Here is an 11,452-nt window from a genome sequence, read left to right as displayed (position 1 = left end):
TCTTTGTAAAACGTGAGCTTTGAGCCGCTTTCAATCGTCAAACCATTCGTAACTACAAGCGGAGTTAATTATACCTATCCGTATACATTTCTAAACTAAATGACTATATTTTGGAAGGGTTTGTAACCTTTTACGGACTAATTTAGGGTGAATATTAATTTGCCAATTATCCCAATATATGAATTTGAAATATAGCAAAACAAAATATGCAAATGTTGAGTTTGAGCAAAACAGCGGCAGAAAGAGAATCAGAAATGGTAAATAAGTGCCAAATTTTGTTAACATGTCGTACAGGAGCATGTTATAATTTTGAATGATAATTGACACGACGAGATACTTTAAGAAAGAGGTTCTGCTGAAGCTGAAGAGACTGTTTAGAGAAGAACCTAATCCAACAATGTTCTGTTCAAAATAAAGAGTTACCCTGAAATACAAAACAAACGACTTTTAACCATAAGATAGTCCACTCACTTTGTCTTTTTGGCTACGTTTCGTTTCCAGTTTTTCATGTGTCTTGTACGTTTTCTAGACAATTTTGGTGTCTGATAACAAAATTATGATCATCGCTGCCTAGAGTATCGTTTTCTTTCGATTTTGCGTGCATTTGTCGAGTAACTATTAAAGAAAAGCAAACAAGCACAGAAAAGTTTCACGAACACTTAGGTTAAGGCGTATATCGCCTTATGTAGAGCCGTTTTGACGTATGATTAGCGTCATACTAAAGGTCTGACTACTGCAGGAAACATATGTTAGTCGGACTCTCTAGTGTGGCTCTAATTACGCGTCAGAACGACTCTGCATGAGGCCCATAGCGTCTCACTTTTCAGTCTAGGGGGCGCGGTGTCTCAATAGTAGAGCGTTCACCTCCGGTGCTTGGGGTTCCTGGCTCGATCCCAGCTCGCACCGTGTAAACTTTGTGGTGGACAAACACCGTGCTCGTGGGTTTTCTCAGGGTTCTCCCGTTTCCTCCCACTTTCTTCATTGTACAATTTCATTCATTTCTCATTATCACCGTCTCCTTTAGCCTAACCGGCGTAACCGTGGGACGTAAAACTAAAGATTATTTTATTTTCATTTTTTTTCAATTTTCAGTCCAAATATAAAAAAAAAGTAATGAAAGCACACTTCAAATTCTGCCAAATAAAATTTCGAATGATTTACGAAGAATTGCAATAAATATTCAGACTACTAAACTAATCCTATACAGTACGAAACCTCCAATTGTTTGAAATATGGAATTAACCGGGCTTGATTCTGCTTTTCTCATGAGGTTATTTGCAGGTTTGGGATTTAAAAGTTTATGAAACTGAATATGGAAGAGGGATTCAATTGGTTTCGCATCTGTTGCCATGATGGATTTAACAAGTTTTGCTAATTGGCACATACTTCAAGCTCAATTTTCAACTAGTTTAAATGGCTTTTTCTACTGAATACTATTTGGAAATAATAGCTTTCCAACTAAGGTTTCCAGAGCAACCAATATCTCATTAAAAAAAAAAAATGAATTTAACGGATTTTGCCATTGGCCTACTTATATATCGTATATATATATATATATATATATATATATATATATATATATATATATATATATATATATATATATATATATATATATATATAGATAGATAGATAGATAGATAGATAGATAGATAGATAGATATATAGATATATATATATATAGATATAGATATAGATATAGATATAGATATAGATATATATATATATATAGATAGATAGATATATAGATATATATATATATATCGACTAGGGATGGCCAGATCCGGATCTGGCCGGATCCTTTGGATCCGGATCTCGGATCTGGGTTCGAAATCCGGATCTCAGATCTTGATTTTTATCCAAACCCACATCCCACCCAAATTGTGATAAACTTGAATATCTAGAATTCGCCGACACGAAGTCCTGACAGTGTAGAAGAAAACAGAAAATTAAGACGAATATTGACAAGTCTATTTGTCTCCTTCATTCTACACTAAACATCAAATGTTTGCCTTACTTAAAAAAAAAAAATCTGATTTGATCCGGATGAGAGTTTGAATGTCGAATCTAGGTCCACCCGGTTGCAGGACCGAGATGAAATACGCACATATTTATATTTGAAACCAATACAAAACTCGAACATTTAAAATTCTTCAATACATCTATTTCATTGACAGTTAAGAAAACAAACAGTTAAGACAAGTATTGACTAGTTTTTACGTATATTTATCTTGCTCAGTCTGCTCTAAAAATCAAATGTATACCTTACAATTAGATTTAATAATTATTTAGTAAATCACAATATGAGCACCGAGAATAAACTATGAATTTTGGTGCCCCTTATCTAGATTTGAAATTTCGGATTTATACATAGAATCAGGCTGAAAGATGAATATTTGAGATCTGGAAACCGAAACATGTGCTAGTACTAAGATCGTAGCCGTTTGTACCTAGGTAATGCGAGCGGAAGGCACTTGCATTAATTCCGCATGTACTTTGGAGAACACGAGAAACTAAAAACAGATAAATGTTCTTTTTCAGGGGCAAGTCGCGCTTTAACATGACTTTTCATGGGTGTTGTGTTCAAATGCAAAAACTGTAATGGCGGCTTGTTTGAAATAAATGCCTTTACTATTTTAGCAATAAAGTTAGGTACTTTCACATCGAGGAAAAATTAGTAAAGCACATTCTACTGATTAGAGTGCTGGTTCTTATGGAAGCTTTCACACTGAACCGAAGATTTCCTCATGTGGGTATCGGATTGCCACAATTCACCTTGCTGAAAGACGTGGTTTATCAGGAGGTCGGCCAAGATTCTTTTGGACTTAGCCTGTAGACTGCTTCTGGTTAGTGATGCGCACGAGTCGAGCCGAGTCGAGATTTAAGCCTGTCTCGACTCGCCTCGAGAAAATGTCTCGACTCGACAGTCTCTGTCTCGACTCGTATCGAAATTCGAGTCGAGAATAAATATACGACTTAAAATATAGGCATACATCAGCCAGACCATAATAACTACCTACCTAATTGTCAGTATGTCGACCTTTGGCACGGATAACAACGGCGACACGTCTTGGCATGCACGTAATGATCCTTGGTAGGTCGCTAGAGAGAATTGACACCACATATGCACACACAGATCACCTAATTCCCGTAAATTCCGGGGTCGAGGGGCGATGCGCCCTGACGTCACGTTCAATCACATCCCAGATGTGTTCAATTGGGTTCAGATGTTCGGGGGGAAGGGGGCAGCACATCACTTGGAACTCGCTCCTGCGTTCCTCGAACCACTCCATCATATTCCTGGCCTTGTGACATGGTGCATTATCTTGTCGAAAAATGCCACTACCGTTGGGAAACATGGTCGTCATGAAGGGGTGCACGTAGTCCACAAGCAGTGTGCGATACGTCTTGGCCGTCATGGTGCCTTGCTCGAGCTCCACTAGACACATGGATCCTCACGTGAATGTTTCCTAGATAATAATTAAACCGCAGCCAGCTTGTCTCCGTCCCGCAGTACAGGTGTCAAGGAGCTGTTCCCTTGGAATACAACGAATTCGCACCCTCCCATCGTCATGATGAAGAAGGTATCGGGATTCATCAGACAATGCAAAGCTCTACCACTATACTAAGGTCCAGTGGCGATGGTCACGTATTCATTTCAGTCGTAGTTGCCGATGTCGTGGTGTTAACATTCGCACATGAATGACTGCGGAGGCCCATTGTTAGGAGTGTTCGGTGCACTATGTGTTCAGACTAGTCAGGGATTTATTTGTAGCCGGGGAAGCCTAGGAATTTCCCCCCTTCTAAGTTTTGGTTTCCCTGTCTCTAGGTTTAATTCTGGGAAGATATTTTCCACCTTTTTTAGGCTATACAATCGGTTTTAAAGTACAATAATTCAACTCCATATTTTAGTAACAATTCTTTACTTTTTAGTATGTTTATTGTTGCGAGCTATTCTGGTCTTGTTTATAGAATTGTTTCTCGAAGACAAATCTTGCAACTGATACTACTGATTATCATACTTCATCTGAGTAGCACAATAATAATAATAATAATAATAATAATAATAATAATAATAATAATAATAATAATAATAATAATAATAATAATAATAATAATAAACATTTTCAGTTATTAGTGAGCAGTCACTGCAGTTGTGAATTGGTAGTTTCTTCGTTGACAAGCACCTCAAAAAGAACATAAGGAAATGGATATTAGACTATATTTTAATAAAGGAAAAACTCCTGACGATTAAAAGGCAAGTAATTCCGGTACACAAAGTAAGAGGCTTTCGTGTTAATTATGAATGAAATTCGTGTTGAAAAGACAACTGTGATATTTAGAACTGCGTATGTTATTGCGCAAAATCGTCTGTCATTTACCGTGCATCTTATTAAATAGTAAGAAATAAATCGAATGAACATCGAACAAGTTCTCTACTCTAATGTTACATGTTCAAATATTGACTTTGTAGCTATAGAAATGAACGAAAAATGACCCAGTATCTTGCGAATTTCGATCAACCCTTCGCGCTAATGATGGACGAATCCTCCACTGTGTCTCATAAATCTGTTCTCATTGTGTATATCCGTACTGTAGTTAATCAGGTGTGTAGCAATATATTTTTACGTTTATTTGAGATATAGGTAACAATAGGCAGAGAGGGTTGTGATTCCATAGTATGAATCTTTCCAAAATGATATTACGGGAAAGACTTATAACAGTTTGTATTGATGGCGCAAATAACATGTAAGGCGAAATAATGGTGCCGTTTCTTTACTCCAGCGAGAATTAAACGCCAATTTATTCGTGTTTCACTGCATGAGTCATAAGCTGGAACTGGCTGTTCACAACGTTGTAAATACGATTTCAGATATGGTTCATTTTCAAAGCCTTGTAGAGCGATTGCACGGTGTTTACTCAATGTCCCCCGAAGAACAGGAGAGAAATCGAATTAATATCACAAGAACTAAGTATTCGCTTCTATAATATTACTAAAGTTTTTGATGTACGATGGTTAGGCTCTTCATACCGTTCAGTAGAAGCATTGCGGAAGTCCTATCCTGCTGTAGTGGAACACTTTTGAGAACCTTCTACAGATTTGCAGAGAAGCTTTCAGCAGCGTGCAATATTTTCAAATCTGTACGTAAAATTCACTAAGTGGAACTTTGTTTATGAAATGTCCATGATTCGAGATGCGCTGGAACCTCTACATATTCTTAGCCTGTTTCTACAAGAAAGGTCTGCATCCCTTATACAGGTAATAAGCAAAATTGAAAAACTGTAAATGTTCTGGAAGCGTTGAAAGAAAAAGGGGCATGTCCATGGAACAATTACGTCAGTTTGAAGAAACTGGTCAGTTTTGTGGAGTCTTACTGGCAAAACCCTTAGACAATTCTCTTGAGAAGTACCAGAAAATAAGATTGCAAGAGTCTAGCAAATAACATACGCTCGAAACGTTCAGTGAGGCCGAGATTTTGCTACAATCCAATTGGCGAGAATTGTCTGCAAGAAAGTTAAACGGCGACAAAGAAGTAATGCAAAGTTCAAAAATAAAATAAAAATAAAAATTAAATGAATTAAAATTTACCGCTGATTCAGCCAAAATTCTGCAGGAATTTTGAGAGCATAAGATGAAACCTAATATTGGCCCAAATCTACAAAATCTTAACATGGAAATCAGTCTTCTTCCAGATTCTTCTGCAGAGTGTGAGATGTTTTTCCAGCTTAAACTTCCAGCATACTAATACTAGAAACCATTTATCTCTAAAAACCCTCGAATTTATTCTTTTCATAAACGTTAATGGACCAGATATTACCTCGTTCAATGCAGCAAGGTATGCAATTAGCTAGATAAGAAATGGACATCATGATGACATGCTACTACTAACAAACCAACTGGGAAAAAGACGGTATCCGATGTAAAAGAACCTCGCATTGCTACACTATTCTAAAGTGAGGTACGGTGTGAAAGTATTGTTAATTTCTAAAGACAGTGTTAGATAACATGGCGTTAATCATGCTTCAGCTTAACCCAGTCTTTGTTCAATTTTGGATTCATTTTAATGCCAGTATGTTTCGTTGGCCAAAAGTTTACTTTTAGCAGAACATTGATAGGTGCACACACCCCTGAATGTACGGTAATTTTATTAAGTACAAGGAACAAAATGGTACGAAAACTTACTTATGATAATAAGGAATGACATTAAGTAGCGTCTTTCCCCTTCTATTTAATAAAATTACGCTCAAGTTTATGTGCACCTATCACTGTTCTGCCCAAAATATAACTCTTACCTTTTGTTGTATTTATTGTTCGGGCGACGAATTTGGTCTTTAAGGACCAAATTAGAACAGACTAAGAATTATTTGTCATAGCAAAACCGTTTTACGTAGGAATGTGACACTTGTTATGACAAGGTGTGCAGATTGCAACGCAACTATAGGGCTTTTACACTTGTCCTCAGCAGTAGAACAAAAAGTAGTAAGGTAACAAACGCATGCAATTTAATCTATCTAACCAAATCTTATCTAACGTACATATCCGTATTTATCATAAAATTGTTTTTAGAAAAGTTTAAAAAATGATGAACTTGGAGGGTCTCCTATCAAACTAGTACCATAATTTCAAAGTAGATAGGTTTAAAAATAACGTTGTCCCAACCCCACTTTCAAGTTGTTCTGTTATACGGAACAATATTGCATAAATATTCCCCCCTTCTACAAAATCCACAAATAAATCACTGAGACTAGTGTTGTAAAGGCCTGAAAAAAAAGAAAAAGAAAATTGTGGGTAAGAAAATAGTTTTTTATGGTTTTCGCGAACTTGGAAAAAACTGGAAAATTTGGGTAAAATTGAAATTTTCAAATATTTTATCATATTATGCTTTCAAAATTAAAACTATTTTGTATTTACTAGTTTAGAGTTTAGATAATTGAGTACTTATGTTTCCTGTATTTTCCTGTATTAGAATAGGAAAATTTTGTGCACAACTCATCCAAACACTTCAAAGTTGGCACCGTGATAGAATGGAGTTATGGCCACAAAAGAAACTAAAATGTAATCCTAGTTAGCGTAATTAGTATAGATGCATTAAAATTATCTTGAGCAATCTCATGTAGTTCCCCTTTGATGGCAGGGAAGTGTTAAAATAACAGGGCAGAATCATTTTAGTTAATATGTTAAATCAAACATATATTTTATAGAGATGTCTTCCTTGTTCTATGTGAACTTTCCGGAAAGTTTGAATCCATTAGAAAAAATATTTTTTTCGGAAATATTGGCAAAAACAGGAAAATATAGTTTAAAAACTATTTCGTGGCCTGATGCTAGTCATCGTACTTGCTGTAACATGTCTGCAGAATATACAATAGGAAGTCGAAAATCCGAATTAATTGGGACCACAGGTAGTTCGGATTTTCGAAAATGACCAAGCAAATCGATATAGTGCTTATTCTGTACATACAGTAATTACAATACCGTACGAAAGGCTACTTACATTTAATGTTTCTGAAGAACCTGCTCGTACACTAATTTACACTGATCTTGTAAGTCACACTTGAAACTTATAGGCCTAAGAGAAAATTAAAAAAAAAAAAAATATGTATGACAAACAATTATGTATGAATGAACTTTTGTAAAAACACCGACTTCCAACAACGCCGACGGACACACTATTGTTTGTTTATCGCTAGCGTTATATTAGGACAAAACTTAAAAAGCTTCTAAGGACCACTTCCGGATTTTTGACGTTCGGATTATCGACGTCCTGCTTGTACATACAATGTATTTCGCTAACCAAAAAATACTTAAAGCAACAAGTTTTAATTCTATTTTTTAGTTTTCTGATTTCTGGTAAAATCCCTCCTTATTCTTTGTATATTTTTCGAATAACTCAAAAAGAGAGATGATCTTATTTACATATACACACATATATCGCACAAGTGAGTAAATTTGAGCAGCGAGAAATATATTAACGAGTTGATTATGTGAAACTTCCGTTTGTTATTATTACAGACTAGCAAAATACCCGTTCTTCCACTGGGAGAATACGTTTCATTTTGGACATAAAGGGCACCAAAACTGTCACCAATGAACTTATGGAGCTTCCAAAACTATGAATTCGACATTAATATCGGTAATTTTCAATTACCTTTACATGTCACCATCCCCCCTTAGAGTACTAATGGGACTGAATTTGGATTTAAACGACCGGAAGTGTCACTGTTCATCTCAGCAACCCCAAAAACTAACAATAATTTTTATATATCTTCTCCTTCCTCCAATTTGTGGGGCCGAATTTGGATTTAAACGGCATCGGAAGTGTCACTTTTCATTTCGGCGACCGCAAAAATTATGGATTCGACACTAATATCTGTCATTTTCCCCTCTCCCCTTCCCTCAAGTTCCACCTTCAAAGTGAAATCATAAAAAACATCCCGACCTCATCTATGTTGAAAATTTTATCGAGGTCGGTCTGGTGATTCAAGAGTTATTAAATTAGAAACATAGTCACTTTCATTTTGATTGTAATAGATAATCTGTCGCACTAGAAAACAAGTATTTGTTTACATACAGGATTTTGTACATAAACTTTATATATGTGTCTATATCAAAATATTAAATAATAGTAATTATATGTTTTAGTGCATGAGTATTAGTGAAATTTGCCTACTGCTCTTTCTCTTAAGAAGTAATTTGTTTAATTTAACAAAACTTCACCAGACCAAAGAACTTATTGAGAATTCAGTTTCATTCAAGAGACCTATTTGTTGCAACAGAACACTTCATGTTGGTAGGCTTGTATGTAATTGTAATTAATGTATGTAACTATAAGTTCTGTAATTAATGCACATCCACAAATAAACGACATAACAGAAATAAGTGCAGACAGGGACGTAGTGTCCATTAAGGCTATAAGGCTTAGCCTAACCATTTATTTATACATCTGCCTCAAATATTGCTTTTGGATATTGATATAATTAATTTTATTAAAATTGGTTTATTTTATAATACGCTGTTTAAACATCAAGCGAGTTGAAGCGAAGCTTCTGCAAGAACGCATTGAAGGCTATTGGCGGCTAGCCTTCCGCTTCTCTCATGGAGTTAGGAGAATGGGGCGGTGACAATCACTTTCCCACCACCCTCAGCAGACGAAAACTTCTTGAGCTATACACAAATTCAACATGATGCAACGAAAGTGGACGAATGTTGACGAAAGGCTAGCCTTTCGGGTGTTTGGCGAAACGAAAGCGACAGGATGCGGTCTTAGAAGAAAGTATAGAACAGAGGCTATGAAAAATTTAGAAGCTCACATTCAGTAACGAGTTTTGACCAAGAAACAAAAGAGAGAGAGAGAGAGAGACAGACAGAGAGAATAAAAATGTTATGTTATTATGAATAGTATTAATTTATCAGAGACCTTATTGCGTACTGGTTTGCGTGATCACAGCGTAAAATTTACATTTTAGTTTTCGATAATTGACATAGCAGTTATAATTGCTTGTTGTATTTTTTGCGTTGCGTTGCTATCCGCAAGTTTTTCGAAGATCGATACTGAAGGAGACCTCAGATGAGGTATAGTTTCTTTCTTTTTTATATATATACTTTCAATCTAAAAATAGCTTTTTCTGTAAAAATCATCAATTGACTGTGAGCTACTGCTCCACCTTTTTCCCTTAGTATGCTTATATGTGTTGTTGTGGGTGAAGTGCTTAAGTTTATCTATGATTTGGGGAAGTTACACTTAAGATCGTCCTATAGCTCTCCGTTTTTATTTGTTTCTTTGAAACAGTAATACAGTCTTTGTGTCATATGCGAGTATCGCATATATAAGGAAACCATATATGTAAGGGAAATATGAAGCAGAACCACTCTTATACTTTTTCTTGCATTGTATGAAAAATATATTGCATGAATTAGCATTTTTCTATCAAGGATTACAGCGTAGTCACAATACTAAGACGTGATCGTTTAAATAAGGGCGGGATAGTTTTTTTGGGGGGGGTAACAAATTCACTTTACAATCATATATACATACAACAAAAAGTGAAAGTTTCAGGGGATTGGGCCCCTTCTAGCCACCCTCTAGCTACGAATCTAATTTCAGCCTACTCATTTCAAAACTTCACGCTACGTTACTGAGTGCAGACTGTTAATTTTCAACTAGCTGAACCTGCGCTCTCTACACAGCGCATCATTCACATATGAGCATGAATCTCCTTGTCATTCCTCATATCTGTACATGTCTCTTTACAGATACAAGTAAAGGAAACCTTCATAAAAATCGACAAGGTGTATCCTAAAGGGGATTTTTTTGATTATTTTTTTCAATATCTCGCACCGTCTGCAACATTTGAGCCCACTTGTGGTTGGAATTTCTAATTCATATATGACCAGTGTTTTTTTTCTTTCTTTTTGCATGCAGTATGTAATAAGTAAATAAATTACACACGCAATTAATTATGTCAGTGATATACGCAGTTCACTGGGAAGAAAACTCTCCAAACAATGAAGATTCATCTTACAAGTTACATTCGTGAAGTGTCCCCTCGGGATTCGTGTAAAATTGATTTAAATCCAAAGTTCTCAGCGGTCCAATGTCTATGGTACTAATTTTAGCGGCCCATACGGGTAATTTACATATTTATGGGCCTTCATATACCGGAATTCATACACTACTATAACGCTCGGACACAAATTGCTTTTAGTTTCGATAGATGTAAATGGACATGAATGTGGGTATATACAAAACAAATTGCATCAAGTACGGCTTCTCTGACACATGTTACTCACCCAGGCCGCCATCTTGGATCCGCAATATTGGATTTAACTTTCGGTTTTTTAAATGGAAATAGGTGCAAGTGATATATCAAATTCATATAGAATTTTCTCCGAAATCCACTGGGTAGTTAATTTTACAGTAGCTTGTACCGTTTGGAAGATATTGCATATTAAATCCCTCCAGGCACTTCGCGAATAGACATTTTAGAGTAATATCAGTTACGGTAACGATGTTGACAAATCAAAACAATTTCTAACTGAAAAAAAAACTGTAGGCAGTGGCGTATTTAAGAGGGGGCTACCGGACTTAAGCCACCCCCAAAATTTTATTTACTATCTTAAAGTAGGTGAAATATCTTGCAGAATTTCCACATTTCCAGAAATAAAGTTAGAAAAGCCCCCAAAACAAAATCGTAAATATGCCACTGACTGTAGGTATAAACAAAATCTTTACAACATTGGTGTTATAATTTTATTACATTTCTCTGAGTGATTGTTATTACTTTCATGTTGCACCATAACAATGAAGTGTTCTATTACGGTCAAAATACCTAATGTAAATGAAGATACGACCAGATTTGGGTGAAGACCTACCATTTCCGTATTTATGTCTGTGTGTATGTATGTATTTACGTTCAGGGAATATTTCGTCAACAATAAATCGTTTAAAAG

This window comes from Thermobia domestica, chromosome 16, assembly GCF_964235325.1.
Source record: "Thermobia domestica chromosome 16, izTheDome1.hap1.1, whole genome shotgun sequence".
In the NCBI taxonomy this organism is placed as follows: Eukaryota; Metazoa; Arthropoda; class Insecta; order Zygentoma; family Lepismatidae; genus Thermobia; species Thermobia domestica.
This window is presented reverse-complemented; position numbering follows the sequence as displayed.